A 14,153-nucleotide genomic window follows, 5' to 3' on the forward strand; every position below is an offset into this window, starting at 1 on the left:
AAGAGTGTTAAGACACAAACCAAAGCAAGCAGGTGTGCTCAGGAGAGGAGCTCTTAGAAGTGCTCACTAGTTTCTAGTACAAATGGAGCTTTTCTCCCCCCCTCCCAAAAAAATGATCAAAAGGAGTGTCTAGTATAATTTAGGGGGGGGGGAGCCTTAGAACCTGAATTGATATCCTAGAAATCCAATAATATTGTTTGCCCAGGGTGGAAAATCTCTGTTCTTCACCATTAGAACTGTTTCAGTAGGAAACGCTATGTGTTAACATCCTGATGTTCAACTCAGTTCACATAAATAATGTCTAAAGTTGCCTGATGGGGTGCAATTTGTGTCCTTCAGTTTATTGTAGTTGGCCCGTAGAGAAAAATATTCTGTAACTGTCAGGAAGTAGAAGTGTTAAGCCCACAGTTTCATCGATAGGGACCAATGCATTAATATTTCAGACGCTGGTTTCAGTCTCTTGATTGCACATGATGCTGGTTATTGCAAAAGAAAGATAGATTAATGACCTGAGATACGATAAAAAATTAATCATTTATGCTTGAAGTTCTGGGAACCAGTGGCAGATCAATTAATATTAATGCCAAATCAGAAGCCTGAATGGAAAAGGATTGATTTGAGCTTTGAAAACCGTGCTTGATAATATAACTAAACACAGAAACTTAATTGAATCTTAAGTGCATTTTAACAACTTTCAAGATAAATGGGATAGCAAGGAAATACTAGATCTGAGACTGTTAGTCGTTAAAGTTTTGTTCTCGCGGCAGTGATAAAGACATCACCACTTCATATTCCGATTTCTTTCTTTATGAAGAACATGCTGGATTTGTTTTGAAAAGATGGAGTCAATCATTTGATTTGTCCAAGCTAGACTAAACATGGACAAAAGAATTGCACAACTCGTTTCACTCAAGTTACTGTAGTCTACTTCTCTCCTTCCCTCTGCATTCCCTCTTCCATTCCATCCCTCTCCTCTTTCTGTACCCAGAGTGCAAGAGAAACCGAGTTGGGCAGGTATCTCTACCAATTTGGAGTGACTTAGGACCCAATCCTATCCAACTTTCCAGCCTCGGTGTAGCTGCAATGCAGCCCCTAGGCAAGGGAACAAATGTTCCCTTACCTTGTGGTGGCCTCCATAATTACCCTTCCGCACAGGATGCAGTGTAAACCCCCTTGGCACAGCTACACCAGGGTTGGCAAGTTAGATAGGATTTGGCCCTGTGTCAGTTTGTTTAATGTCAGTCCTGATGCCACCACAAAGAAGGCCCATCCCCTCATTCCCTCAAACCAGAATTTAGAGGGTGATGTATACTTTGGATCTCTCTCACTGACCACAGTGGATGGGCAGGATCTCTCAGGACATGGTTTTCTAGGTAGCCAGGTCCCAAGTATGACCCTTGTTAAAAGAAGCATATTTGAACATTCTATTAGAAACAGATTTTGCTTTGATAGGATAACTACTCTTGGAAAATCACACTGGGAGCAATCCATCAGAAATTAAGTTGCATTTGTTTCAGTGAAAGAGATATAAACATGATACCCAGTCCAATCCTATGTTCCCCCCCCCCCCGAACCAATGCAGCAATGCCAAAACGGCTACTGCTGTATCCTGTGGGGTGTGGGCAGTTGCAGTGGTCTCCTCTGTGTAAGAGAACATTCACCTTAAAAGACAAGATAACATTAGACTTAATGCTTACCCCAAGGAGAAAAATTTGTTCTAAACTGAGCAGACAGAGTTACAGCTAAGGAAAATTCTCAGTCAGTTGAGAACCACAGGTAGGCAGGGCACTCTAAAGATAATTTGTACCTGGGCCCAGGGCCAAAAACGGGGCCCAGGAGCCAAAGGAGGGGGCCCAGAAATTTCCTGGGATCTTACATTTTCCTATCTCACCCAGACTCACTGCCCACAAGGGAAATTGAAGGTGTTATTGCAGGCGCATAGCAGTGGCTGTTGCCACAAGCCATGTGCGTCGGGCCGTGGAATGTATGCGTGACAGTCCTCAACACAGTGTCAAATCTGGGAGGAAACTGGCCTGCTGTAGTAGCTCTTTGGCTTGTGGATCCGCTTATCATGAAGAAGTGCATAGGAGCTCAGGGACACAGCTGCAGGACTACAGCTGCTGCAGAAGTAAGTTTTGGTAAGCACAGGACACTTTCCATTCTAGTGTGAGCCTTAATATGATACTGCTAATTTTCTGCAACTATTTTCTATATTAGAAAGATTTTACAGAGGGTCATGAACCAAAGAACCATGAATACAAAATGTTTGGGTTTTTTGTATCTAGCTACCAACACTATGTGGGCAGGTAGAGCTGGGCTCCACATTGGGAACCTTGGTAGACGGAGCTCCATAAACTGTTCTGGCTGTCACCATCCTCCCTCTGCTTTGTTTCATACCGCTTTGTGAAGAGACTCAAAAGAAAATTTTTACCCCCTGATAAAATTTCTCTCAGAGGCCCTGCAGCTACGCTTACAAAGGCTAGACAGAATCACTTTGAAGGTCACATCCTGCCCAGAGGCCAGTGGCCATCTTGGAACATTACAGTGAGATCATAAGAACAGCCTCACTGGATCAGGCCACAGGCCCATCTAGTCCAGCTTCCTGTATCTCACAGCGGCCCACCAAATGCCCCAGGGAGCACACCAGATAACAAGAGACCTCATCCTGGTGCCCTCCCTTGCATCTGGCATTCTGACATAACCCATTTCTAAAATCAGGAGGTTGCACATACACATCATGGCTTGTACCCCGTAATGGATTTTTCCTCCAGAAACTTGTCCAATCCCTTTTTAAAGGCGTCCAGGCCAGATGCCGTCACCACATCCTGTGGCAAGGAGTTCCACAGACCAACCACACGCTGTGTAAAGAAATATTTTCTCTTGTCTGCCCTAACTCTCCCAACACTCAATTTTTGTGGATGTCCCCTGGTTCTGGTGTTATGTGAGAGTGTAAAGAGCATCTCTCTATCCATTCTGTCCATCCCCTGCATAATTTTGTATGTCTCAATCATGTCCCCCCTCAGGCGCCTCCTTTCTAGACTGAAGAGACCCAAACGCCGTAGCCTTTCCTCATAAGGAAGGTGCCCCAGCCCAGTAATCATCTTAGTCGCTCTCTTTTGCACCTTTTCCATTTCCACTATATCCTTAACACTTCCTGCCTATTCATTGTCATTCAGTCATAAGAAAAACTGCTGCCAAAGTCATGTTTCCTACACATTTGCTTATCTTTTGTAGCAAGGCTGGTTTGGAAGAGGTGGCATGGTTAGCTTATTTAGGCTGCAATCCTAACCTCACTTACCAGGGAATAAACCCCTTTGTCTATAATGGGGCTTATTTCTGAGTAGACATGCCTAGGATTGTGTTCTTACTTCCTTAAGATTTCTTATATAGAGAATGGTACCCTGTGTTGGATACTAGGAAAAATAAGCACTGATTACGGTCCTGATTGTGTCATAAGTCTTATGAAAATCTATATATATATACAAATAAGAGAGACCTTTATTTTCTTTGTATTTGTCACATACATACTATCTTATATGTTGCCATCTTCTATTTGTTCCAACTATAGATGATTTCAATGCAATCTTATCCCTTAGTTGTGATGCAAGGAGATTCAGACCTCCCGCTCCCAAGTTGGTATGAAATGACATTAGATTCTACATTCAGATATGCTTTTCCGTCTGTATAGCAGACAGCGATAATGATAATGTGCTATCTTTACATTAGCACAGGATAATGCCATTGTTGTCTTGGAACGGTGCTGAAAATATAGTTTCATGGACAAGATGAAATAGAAATTGCTGCCTGCCTAAATGGTTCCTTACCTCACTAAGCTTTCAGCTGCCTTCAACAGGTGATGTGCTTTTAAACTGCATCCCTACAACTCGAGGAGAATATCCTATTTCAGAAATTTTAGGATGTGACATTTCATGGTAGATACTACTTCCCTGGAGGTTATAGAATGTACTGCCCAAATACTAGGAATGTATTCTGTTATTCAGAATTTTTAACCTGTTGTAAGCCGCCTTGAGTCCCTTTGGGGAGAAAGGCGGGGTAAAAATAAAGTTATTGTTATTATTTTATTATTATTCAGACTATCGCATTCTGTACTCAGAGCATTTTCCAGCAGAAAATGCTTTGTTCCAAAATTAAAAGCATCCTGTGCATGTATAGAAAGATTTTCATAAGGTGGTTTTTATGAAAAGTTCTTGCATACCTGTGAATTTCATGGGGTGAGGTTGACTTCTTCCATGAAGTGGTGTTTACTTTTTGTTTCCAATGAACTTCCCAGTTAACTAGCTATTCCTTTAAGGGAGTGGAGAATGATACTTGGGGCCCAGTCCTATAGGCCTCTAGTGCCAGCACTGAGCTCCAGCATTCTTATTGACCATTAGGGAGAAATAAAAGGGATGGGTATAATAAGGGATGACTAAGAAGTGTAGCTGGTGCAGCTGCAATGCAGCCCCAAGGCAAGGGAACAAATGTTCCCTTACCTTGTGGAGGCCTCCATAACTACCCTCCCACCACAGGATACAATGCACCCCCAGTTGGCTTGGCTACACCAATGCTGGAAAGTTGGATAGGATTTGGCCCTAAGGTGTTGAGCCATTGACTTCATGGAAAAAGGATAACAAATTCCAACAATTTGATTAAAACTTAGTGATCAATAATATCTATTTGGGAAGAACACCAAGAGCTAAACATATCTCTTGGTTCTGTGCGACTGTAGAAGCTTTTATTATCATTATCAACATAAATCTGATCAGCTATGATCACATACTGCTTTTTCCCCCTCCTCTCACCCCATTTCTATTGAAATGTTGCATGTTTCTACAAAGGCTGTTTTTGAACAAGTTTATTTTTAATATGTGAAGCTTTTCTGGATGGTGGGGAGAAAGGCGGGAGTTGAGGAAATGCATTCTGCCAAGGGGCTGTATACTAACCTTCTATATAGAACAAAACCCTTTAGAAATTTGGTTGGTGTTGGATCCTAACCCACCTGGAAGTACATTTCATAGCTTTGATTCCGCAGCTGTAGATTAACTATTAAAAATACACCTTTTTGCCTGTGGTTGGAACCAGTGGCGTAGCTAGAGGGGGTGCAAAGCACTAAGTTTTTCAGAGAGTCTCACTGAAAAGTACAAGGGGCCTCCCCATCAGAGCCATTCTCCATGCTTCCACCAGCTGGAATGGCTCCAAAGGGAAGGGGGAGGGGCTGCTTGCATGCTGTGGTGAGGCTTCCTGCAAAAGTTAGTGCTTTGCACCCCCTCTAGCTACGCCACTGCTCAGAACTCTCCGGTGTAGCTGTGAAGGACATCTATAATCCACACACATGGTTGTGATTGCATGTCTATTTACAATCAGACAATGGTTTATTAGGAAACAACTGCCATACCTCCATAGTACTGAACATTGTCAGAATTCAAACAAATGCAGAAAGCTCTAGAGGGAAAAGGTTCTCAAAGTTTGTTTCAAAGGGCTTAATTCAAATTAGTTCTTTGCTGTGGAATCTATTGAGAGGTGCTACTTAGACATGTTTCTTTGCTTTAACTCTGAAGTTCAGAAATACTTAGCACCAAAATGTTCCAAAGCGACATGAGATAAAGAATAATCATACCAAATGATGAAACTGATTTAGCAAGGCCAGTTTCTAATGTTTAATTTAAATCAGTTATTTGCTTCTCTAGTCTACTGAGAGTTCATGCATAGAGGTACTTCTTTGCCTTTTCTCCGAAGTCCAGAGATACTGTATTTGAAACCATATATCTGAAACCAAAGTAATCATCACACAAAATGATGAGGCTGATTGAGCCATGCCAGCTTCCCCCATGAGGTCATGTTTCTCTCGCATGCACATATAAAGGAACACAAGCGCCCCTGCTGTCCTCTTTCAATACACCACACATCTGCTCCATGAAAAAAAAGAAAACTATACAAAATCTTTAAATGATGCCTGAAAATCTTCTATGAGTCTTATCCTACAAGTCTGGGGTGGGTTACCTTGGTGGTGACTCTATTTCATTCTTACTTTCTTCTTCTTCATCTCCTCTTTCTCACAATAGCCCTGATGTTGCATCAGTATGGGAAACTGTGGGAAATTGGTGTGTAGCATCATTCCCCCCCCCCCCCCCCAAGAATGCTTTTTGCCTTTCAAGTTCCAAATTAGAACATAGAACTATGATCACTGGAAGTTCCCTTGTACACGGTGCGGGCTCTCATAGGTTTCACAGCAGCTAAATACTGAAAAAGGTCATAAGAACATATGAAGGTCCCCCCTGGATCAGGCCAAAGGCCCATCTAGTCCAGCTTCCTGTAGCTCACAGTAGCCCAACCAGATGCCTCAGGGAGCACACATGACAACTAGAGACCTGCATCCTGGTGCCCTCCCTTGCGCATGGCATTCTGAGGTAGTGTACTTCTAAAATCAGGAGTTTACACATACCCACCATGACTTGTAACCCATGATGGACTTTTCCTCCAGAAATTTGTCCTATCCCCTTTTAAAGGCATCTAGGCCAGGTGCCACCACCGCATCCTGTGACAAGGAGTTCCACAGACTAATCACACACTGGGTACAAAAACTTTTTTTTTGTCTCTCCTAACTCTCCCAACACTCAGTTTTAGTGGATGCTCCCTGGTTCTGGCATTGTGTGAAAGGGAAAAGAGCATCCCTCTATCCACTCTATCCATCCCCTGCATGAAAAAGGTCATTAAAAAGCTTTTAATGTACTCCATCTGTTGTTTCAAAAAAAATGCTTTAAAAATGCTTCATTGCTTCACAAAAGTGGCATGCATTCTACAAGAACCATGAAATTAAGAGAGACTCTTGGCCATGTTGAGAGGCTGATATTTTCAGTGAGTCGGACCAGAATGGCAGCTGTGGTGTGGTTCTCCATTTGACATCACTGATTGGTTTGGCCCTGAAAAAAACATATAGCTGCTCACACTGAAGAGATGACCTGCCCATAATCCAGAGGCAATGTCTTTTGCTCCATTTCACACATAAATTAGGAGGAAAGGTGTTTGAGGCAGTCAAGTGTCTGATAAAGGTCAACCTTTCAGAAGCATCTTTTGCAACAGATCCCGTGCAAACAATTCCCATGCACCTTTTTGCTTTGCTCACTGGGTTGATGGACAGCTTGACTTTCGTTCTTCAACCAATTCGTCTCCTCGAATTGCAGTGCAGTGGGAGGGTGGCAAGATAATAAAATAACAGAAAGTGGGCATCTCTTTAGTTATGTGGCTAGTCTTTAGAGAGGCATTTCAGCCGTACTGAGGATTCTAATATGATGAAGTTATCCAGTTACGAAGTGATTGTGAACAAAACGTTCTCCCACCACCCTGCATAGAATGTCCTTAAAATTCCATTTATTTCTCAGTATTGTGCACTTTTCAGTATTAGTTACAATGGGGTTAAAATGAGAAAAATATCATAAGGCCACTGAATATGTTAGGATTGTACATTGTAAAATCTTCAGAAAGAGTAATACGCAATGGGCAGGAGTATGGTCTGGAAATTGAGCTGCCTGCCTTGCCTGAAGAAGCTGAACAGGATCCTCTTTGGCCTGGCCTTGAATGGTGACTGGAATGCTGTTGATAAATCCCATACTCTTAGATCACCTGGGGGGCCCTTTTGACTGTGCCGCCACCAAGAGATGTGAGAGGGGTGGCGGCCAGGAAGAGGGCCTTCTCAGTGGTGGGCCCCAAACTTTGGAATACCTCCCCTTAGAATTGAGAACTGCTCCCTCGTTGCTAATATTTTGGCGTGGACTGAAGACCTTTTTATTTCAAAAAGCTTTTAACTGTTGACAGGCTGGCTGGCTTTCCTTCTTTTTTATATTAGAATCCACTGGGTTTGTTTTAGATTTTTAATTATTTGTAAACTGTTTTAATTATTGTTTTTAATTGCTAATTGTGCATTTTTAATTGTTGTAGGCCGTCCATGTGTGTCCATGGGGCAAAAAGGCGGGATATAAATCAATAAAATAATAATAATAATAATTTGTGGAGGAGTCAGAACCCAATCCTATGCCTGTCTACTCTGAAGTAAGTCCCATCATAGTCAATGGGGCTTGCTTCCAGGTAAGTGTGGATAGGATTGCAGCCTCAGCTGGCAAGAAATGGATAACATCTTGAGAGCCCTTTTGAGGCTTGATTTGCCTGTGGAACCTTGGAAAACTAGACCTAGAACCAGGATGGAGACTGCACTGTGAAGAGAAACATAGGAGAATCAGGGGATTCTATAGGTCTCTCTAATAGAATAACCCTTGCAAAAACCCCAAGGGGGGAAAGGGTTTATTGTTAGCCTGTCTATGGAAACTGTCTTGGGTATATGAGAAAAGTGTTATATAAATACTGAAACAAATAAATTTTACTATATATTTTTTGTTCCAATATTTACCATGGATCTGTTAGGAGAAACAAGAGAACACCTGAATATTTTTATGTTGAAGCAACCAGAAAGAAATTTCCTTTGTTTGCCAATAAATCCAGTTCATCCCAACTTTTTGGCACCAAGATCTGGGTTCTTGTGTTTTCTTTTCCACTCCACCATTGCATTTTTTTTTTAAGATGATCTTTCAAGAGACTTTCAAGATGACCTTTCATGGAGACTTCCAAGCATTTCTCTGCAGCAGCTCTGCTCCTTTCCAGAAGGTCAATTGCAGAAGGCATTGCTGAGAGATTAATGGTCCTTTCCATGAGAGTTGTCCTAAGGAGTGCCTGAGGGTTCCATTTTAATCCTCTTGCTTTATCAAATCTACATAAAACTGCTGGTGCACAATGTCATCACAATGGAGATGATATGAGTCATTGTGTCCATTGAAAGTGCTATATAAATACATCAAAAAAAAAAAAAAATTATCCATGATGACAAATAGGAAAGCCCCATAATCAGAGGCCAAATAATATATGCTTTTCATTATTAGATGCAAAATAATTAATGGCGGGTTACCTCCATCAGGTGTTGCTTCTGAGTTTCACAAAGTGTCTGCCGAGCCACTTTTAGAAACAAAGTATAGGATGACATGGAACTTTGCTAAAAAGGTAGTTCTTCAGTCCAATCCTATTGAAAGATTACACTGGTAGAGCGTGCATTCTGCTGATGTAACCTCCTTTACAGCCATAGAAAATGTGACTAGGCAAGTGGACATGGTCTGACCCTGTTGCAGGCAGGAAGCTCTACGTACCAATGGAGGCCCACTGGAGGAAGTGAGCCAGCACAGGAAGTTGGAGGAAGGTATGTAAAGGATCGAACAGGATGGGGCATGGGCAGAACAGGGGAAGGGTGGGCAGAACAGGGTGTTGACGGGTGGATCAGCATCAAGATGGGGACAGGATCAGACATGGGGACACATGCCAAATCCTAAGCCCCTTTCTGGACCGGTTGAGCCTTCACAGAGCAACTTGTGCCAGTCCTCGAGTTGGTGCAGGTCTGTGTTGCCCCATACAGCAGCTGCTAAGGCTTGTCCCCTTACTCCAGTGGTTTTCAAACTCTCCAGGGAAGTTTGAGCCATTGAAAGTTCTTGCGGGCGTGGGGGGGAGGCAGCGAGGGTAGGTGGAAGGCAGTGGTGCGATCCCCAGGATGGCGCTGCTCAGGGGGCTGCAGGGGCTTGGGAGCACTGACCCAAGCCTCCTGCAGCCTCCCCAGGGTGTGGGGAGCCTGGTGCGAACCTTCGTTAGAGCTCCCTGCAGCAATGCATGTAAAAGTGGAGCGATCGTGCCCTGCCTCCACTAAAGCGGATGTGTAGCGCGGTCGCTCCACTTTCACTTTCACTGCTGCTGGGAGCCCTAACAGAAGTTCACACCAGGCTCCCCGCACCCTGGGGAGCCTGCAGGAGGCTTGGGTAAGTGCTCCTGCAGCCCCCCTGAGCAGCACGATCCTGGGGATCACGCTGCTGCCTCCTCCCTGCCTCCAGGCTGCCCCTGCCCCTTAAGGGGGCAGAGGCCAGGGCCCACAGGCTGGGGCGTTGCGACGCCCCAGTTTGAAAATCCCTGCCTTACTCCATGGAGACCTCCAGCAGCTTAAAATCCCCTGCAAGATGAAGAGAAGTTCATGCTGGTGCCACTACGTCGCCACACACGGAATTAAGTAGGATTGGTCTGGTTATGTCCTAAAACTATATTTTGGGTTGACTTTCTCTCGCCAGCCTCTTCTTCACCCTCTACTGCTGCGTTTTGTAACTGATAACACATAAGGGTCAGCTATGTGCCAGTGGGCACCATGTGTAGCTTGGTCTTCAAATCACTATAAGCTACATTAGCTGAGGGACATGCTCAGAAAGAAGGCTTTCTTAATGGTCTCCCTGCCTCCTCAAACAGCAGTATAGTTGTTTCATCTGTACATTTAAAATTGAGCCTTCCACAGACAAGGTAAACTATCCCAGGGTGGAAGTTGACTTCTCTTTGGTAGCAGATGAATGACCTCCAATCATGTCACTTTTCCCTGTGTTTAGATTAATGATATATAACAGGGGTCTCCAAACATTTCGGTATTAGGGCTACATAGTGTATATTTTACACATTTTTGCAGGCTGAAAAAAAATCCGTTTGATAAACCAATGAGTGAAATTTAAATGAATAAGAGCCTGATCCTGTGGTCCGCGCAAACCATAAGGCACGTTTTGCAGGGCTTACCGCCGGGCTCCCGCCAGAGCTAGCTCAGCTCCAGCCGGCGCTGGGCAAGCATGCCACAGTTGCCCAGGTTCTGCAGTTCTGCAGTCTCCAAAAGGTCGCCGCTAAAGTGAGTAGTCCCATTGCGGGGCTGCTTCCCTTACTCGAGGGAAGGGGGCGAATCTCCCCTTCTCCCGAGCAGCCTCCCGCAGTGGTGCGGGAGGCGCAGGATCCGGCGGGGGCCCTCCATGGAGCTGCCGGGTTCAGGAGCTCTGGGCAGCTCAGGATTGGGCTGCCTGTTTTACTTGGATCTTTTTTGTAATCAGCGTGATATGATTCAGAACATAAGGTAAATGTGACAATTACAAAGACACAATGCTGTGCTTAAACTGAGAAAGTCAAAGGAACCTCAAAGGGTGTATGAGGCTGGGGAAAGGGGAATAGGATCTTGGTGTACACAGCTGCTGCCAAGATCCTCCCCTTCCAACCCCCCAAACCATCTCTGCTTTGGTCCACTCCCTGCCCTGATCGTCCCCCGAACCACCCCTGACTGAGAGATGCTGATGCATCTGTGTGGAGCCTCCAGCCATTTGCACCAGCAGCTCTGAATGTCATGGCGGTGGTGTTCTCCATGATAGGCTTGGACAGTGGTCCCCAAACATTTTTGACTGGTGGCTCCCTTGACCTAGTGGGCCATTGACTGTGGCTCCCCATTCGGGCTACAATCCTATACATTGTAGGGGGTGGCCGGCTTTTCACAAAGATTTCATGGCTCCCCTGGCTGATTTCCATGGCTCCCTGGGGAGCCACAGCTTACAGTTTGGGAACCACTGGGATTGGATAATGAACAATGATAGGAAAAGGTTTGGAAAAGAGCATATGAACAATGCTATAAACAGTTACTAGGAGTAAATTCCATTGAATTCAATGAGGATTACTTCTGAGTGAACATGCACAGGATTGCACTGTTAGTGAAAGAACTGGATAAATAATAAAACCTAAGATCTGTATGCTGAAGTGAATGAAAATAGCAGATTGATTGTGTGTAAAATAAATTATAATTGGATATGAATATTTTACACTTCATTTCCATTGGCTTCAATCATACTTCTCTTTATCTTGGCAGTTGGGAGAGGGGGAGAAATGGTATAATAATTAAGGCATACAACTCGACTTTGTCTGATAAAATCCATAGCAGAGTTGCTTGAGCACGTAAAAGGATTTATGTTGAATTTTATTTTATACTCCTTCCATAATGTAGCCTCATTAAGCCTATATCACGTCTGACTTTAAACAAGACAGTACTGGAAATCAACTTCTAATAGAGTTAGAGATATGTCTTTTGGCAGTAATGGTTTGTTAAGAGTTTTACCGCTTAAGATTTTGCACTAGATATCCAGAGCCTTGTATCCTGAAAAGTGCAACTGTTGCCTGCCATGGTCTTTTTGCACGTTGGTTTGCACATGTACATGGAACTGGGTTCACACCCAAACAGCATGACCCAGGCCAGTGCTGTGAGGTTTTAATCAAACCAATGGCAAGAGGTCTCAGGTCGCGCACACCCCAGGAAATGCCAAAATTTTTGGTTCATCAGGGCAATCCCTTACAGCCCAATCCTGAGCTGCCCGTTCCGCTGGGACTACTGTGGCACCGAAATGCCAACAGCTCCTCAGGGGATGCGAACTTTGTTCCCCTTCCCCCAGGGAATGGAAGTAGTCCTGCAATGGGGCTACTCAATTCTGTGGGCAACCCTTGGGCTACTGTAGAATCAAGAGCTTCTGTGTAGGGCTGCGCAGCCCAACACAGGGTTCAGGATCCAGTGGAGCTGAGTTCCATCAGTCCCGCCACCCTCCCCCTGCCTTCTCCCCCTGCACGCCTCCCTCCTGTTCTATCCTCGCCATCTCCCACCTCCCCCCACCCTTGAGCTCCTCCTTTCCGCCTCCCCCCACACCCCCGCCTACCTCTCTGCCACCCGGCAGTTCAGGCTATCACAGAGCAGTGGAGCACTGGTGTGCCACTGGTTCTAAGGGCTCACAAATGTGCTTTATGGCACGTTTGCGACAGTGTACGCTGGCGGTAAGCTAGCGAGCGCTGTTTAGGGTTGGGCCCTTACCCTGCTATAGCTGACTGGTGTAGGAGAAGCCTTGCCTTTTGTTTGTTTCTTCTGAGAAAATTCCATGATATTGGAACAATGTTTACTGTGCCATGATACTGCACCAGGGATACAGCGTTCCCCTGGCATCCACGGATCTGGCATCCCTGGATTTGGCTCACAACAAATACCGTGGACACTGGAGGAAAGTGACTCATCATTTGAAGTGGCTTTCTCTGGCCTTCCAGTTGCTCATCAAAGTGGAAGTGGCTGAGGATTTGCATATCTGCTGATTTGCATATCCACAGGGGGTGCTGGAATGCACCCCCCATGGATATAAAGGGCAGACTGTATACACTCTATCATGGAGGAGATAGTTCTTTCTATGTGAGAAATTAATTGGAAGAGCTTTGCAGTTTTTAGTTGTATGTAGCTTCCAGCGAAAGGGAATGTTCATTTATTAGTAAGATTCTCGCTTTAATGTTCATTCTGTGAACCAAGAATCTTTGGACTATGTAAGGATCACCTGTTTAAACCCAGACCTTGATAGAAAACAGTCCGTGTATAAGTAATCAGATCTATCCTTCGAAGTATGGAAGTCATAAAATGCATCAACTTTTCACAGTGAAGTCTGTTGTCAGATTTTTCACTGTGCTAAAAGAATAAAACTCTATTACATAAAATAGCATTAGAGCACAGTGTGATAGTATAGCACTCGTATTTACTGTGTCACTTATAATTTAATTCAATTTGAAGGAAGGAAGAAGATATTTATTAGCCTGCTTTAACGTCTGGGTTTAAATTCCTGCATTAATAGATTACTTGGGAGCAGCCACTGCTCCAAATGCAAGGATTGATCAGGCCTCTGGTATGGAATCCTGGTGGGGCTGACCTTACCCAGGGACAACAGCCTGAGCAGCTCGGTGACAAGAAAGGGCTCTGTTTCATTGCTGGTCAGACGTCTAGAAGAGCATGTTGCTATAGCCTGATTGATCTGTCAATTTAGATCAGTAATGCTAGATACTAGAAGGGCAAGGCTATCAGGAAATCTCGAGTAAATTAGAAAGATGGCCTCCAGCCACCAATTTATCTTCGTATCTGGCACAAATAGCTAGTGCTAGTTCAGCTACTATCAAGGGGGAAAAGCAGAGAGAGAGACAGAGAGAGAGAGAGAGAGAGAGAGATGGCACAAAGTCCCCAAAGACATCTCTGTCCAGGCAGAGAGTCACTTTTCACTGATACGTAAATTGAGGGCCTTTTGATTTTTCTCAGAGACAATTCAGTATATTAACTATAAAGCTCTTCTGAAAAGGAGTGGACATTCAGCCATAGGGGTCTGACTAGCTTGACCAGTGCAACTATATTCCTTGTCCTGACTCACCTCAAAGTTATCCTCATCAAGATGTCTTGAGCATTCAGGTAGGAAAATTGCATGTTTACCTGTAAATAC

Source organism: Tiliqua scincoides, chromosome 7 (assembly GCF_035046505.1).
Source record: "Tiliqua scincoides isolate rTilSci1 chromosome 7, rTilSci1.hap2, whole genome shotgun sequence".
In the NCBI taxonomy this organism is placed as follows: Eukaryota; Metazoa; Chordata; class Lepidosauria; order Squamata; family Scincidae; genus Tiliqua; species Tiliqua scincoides.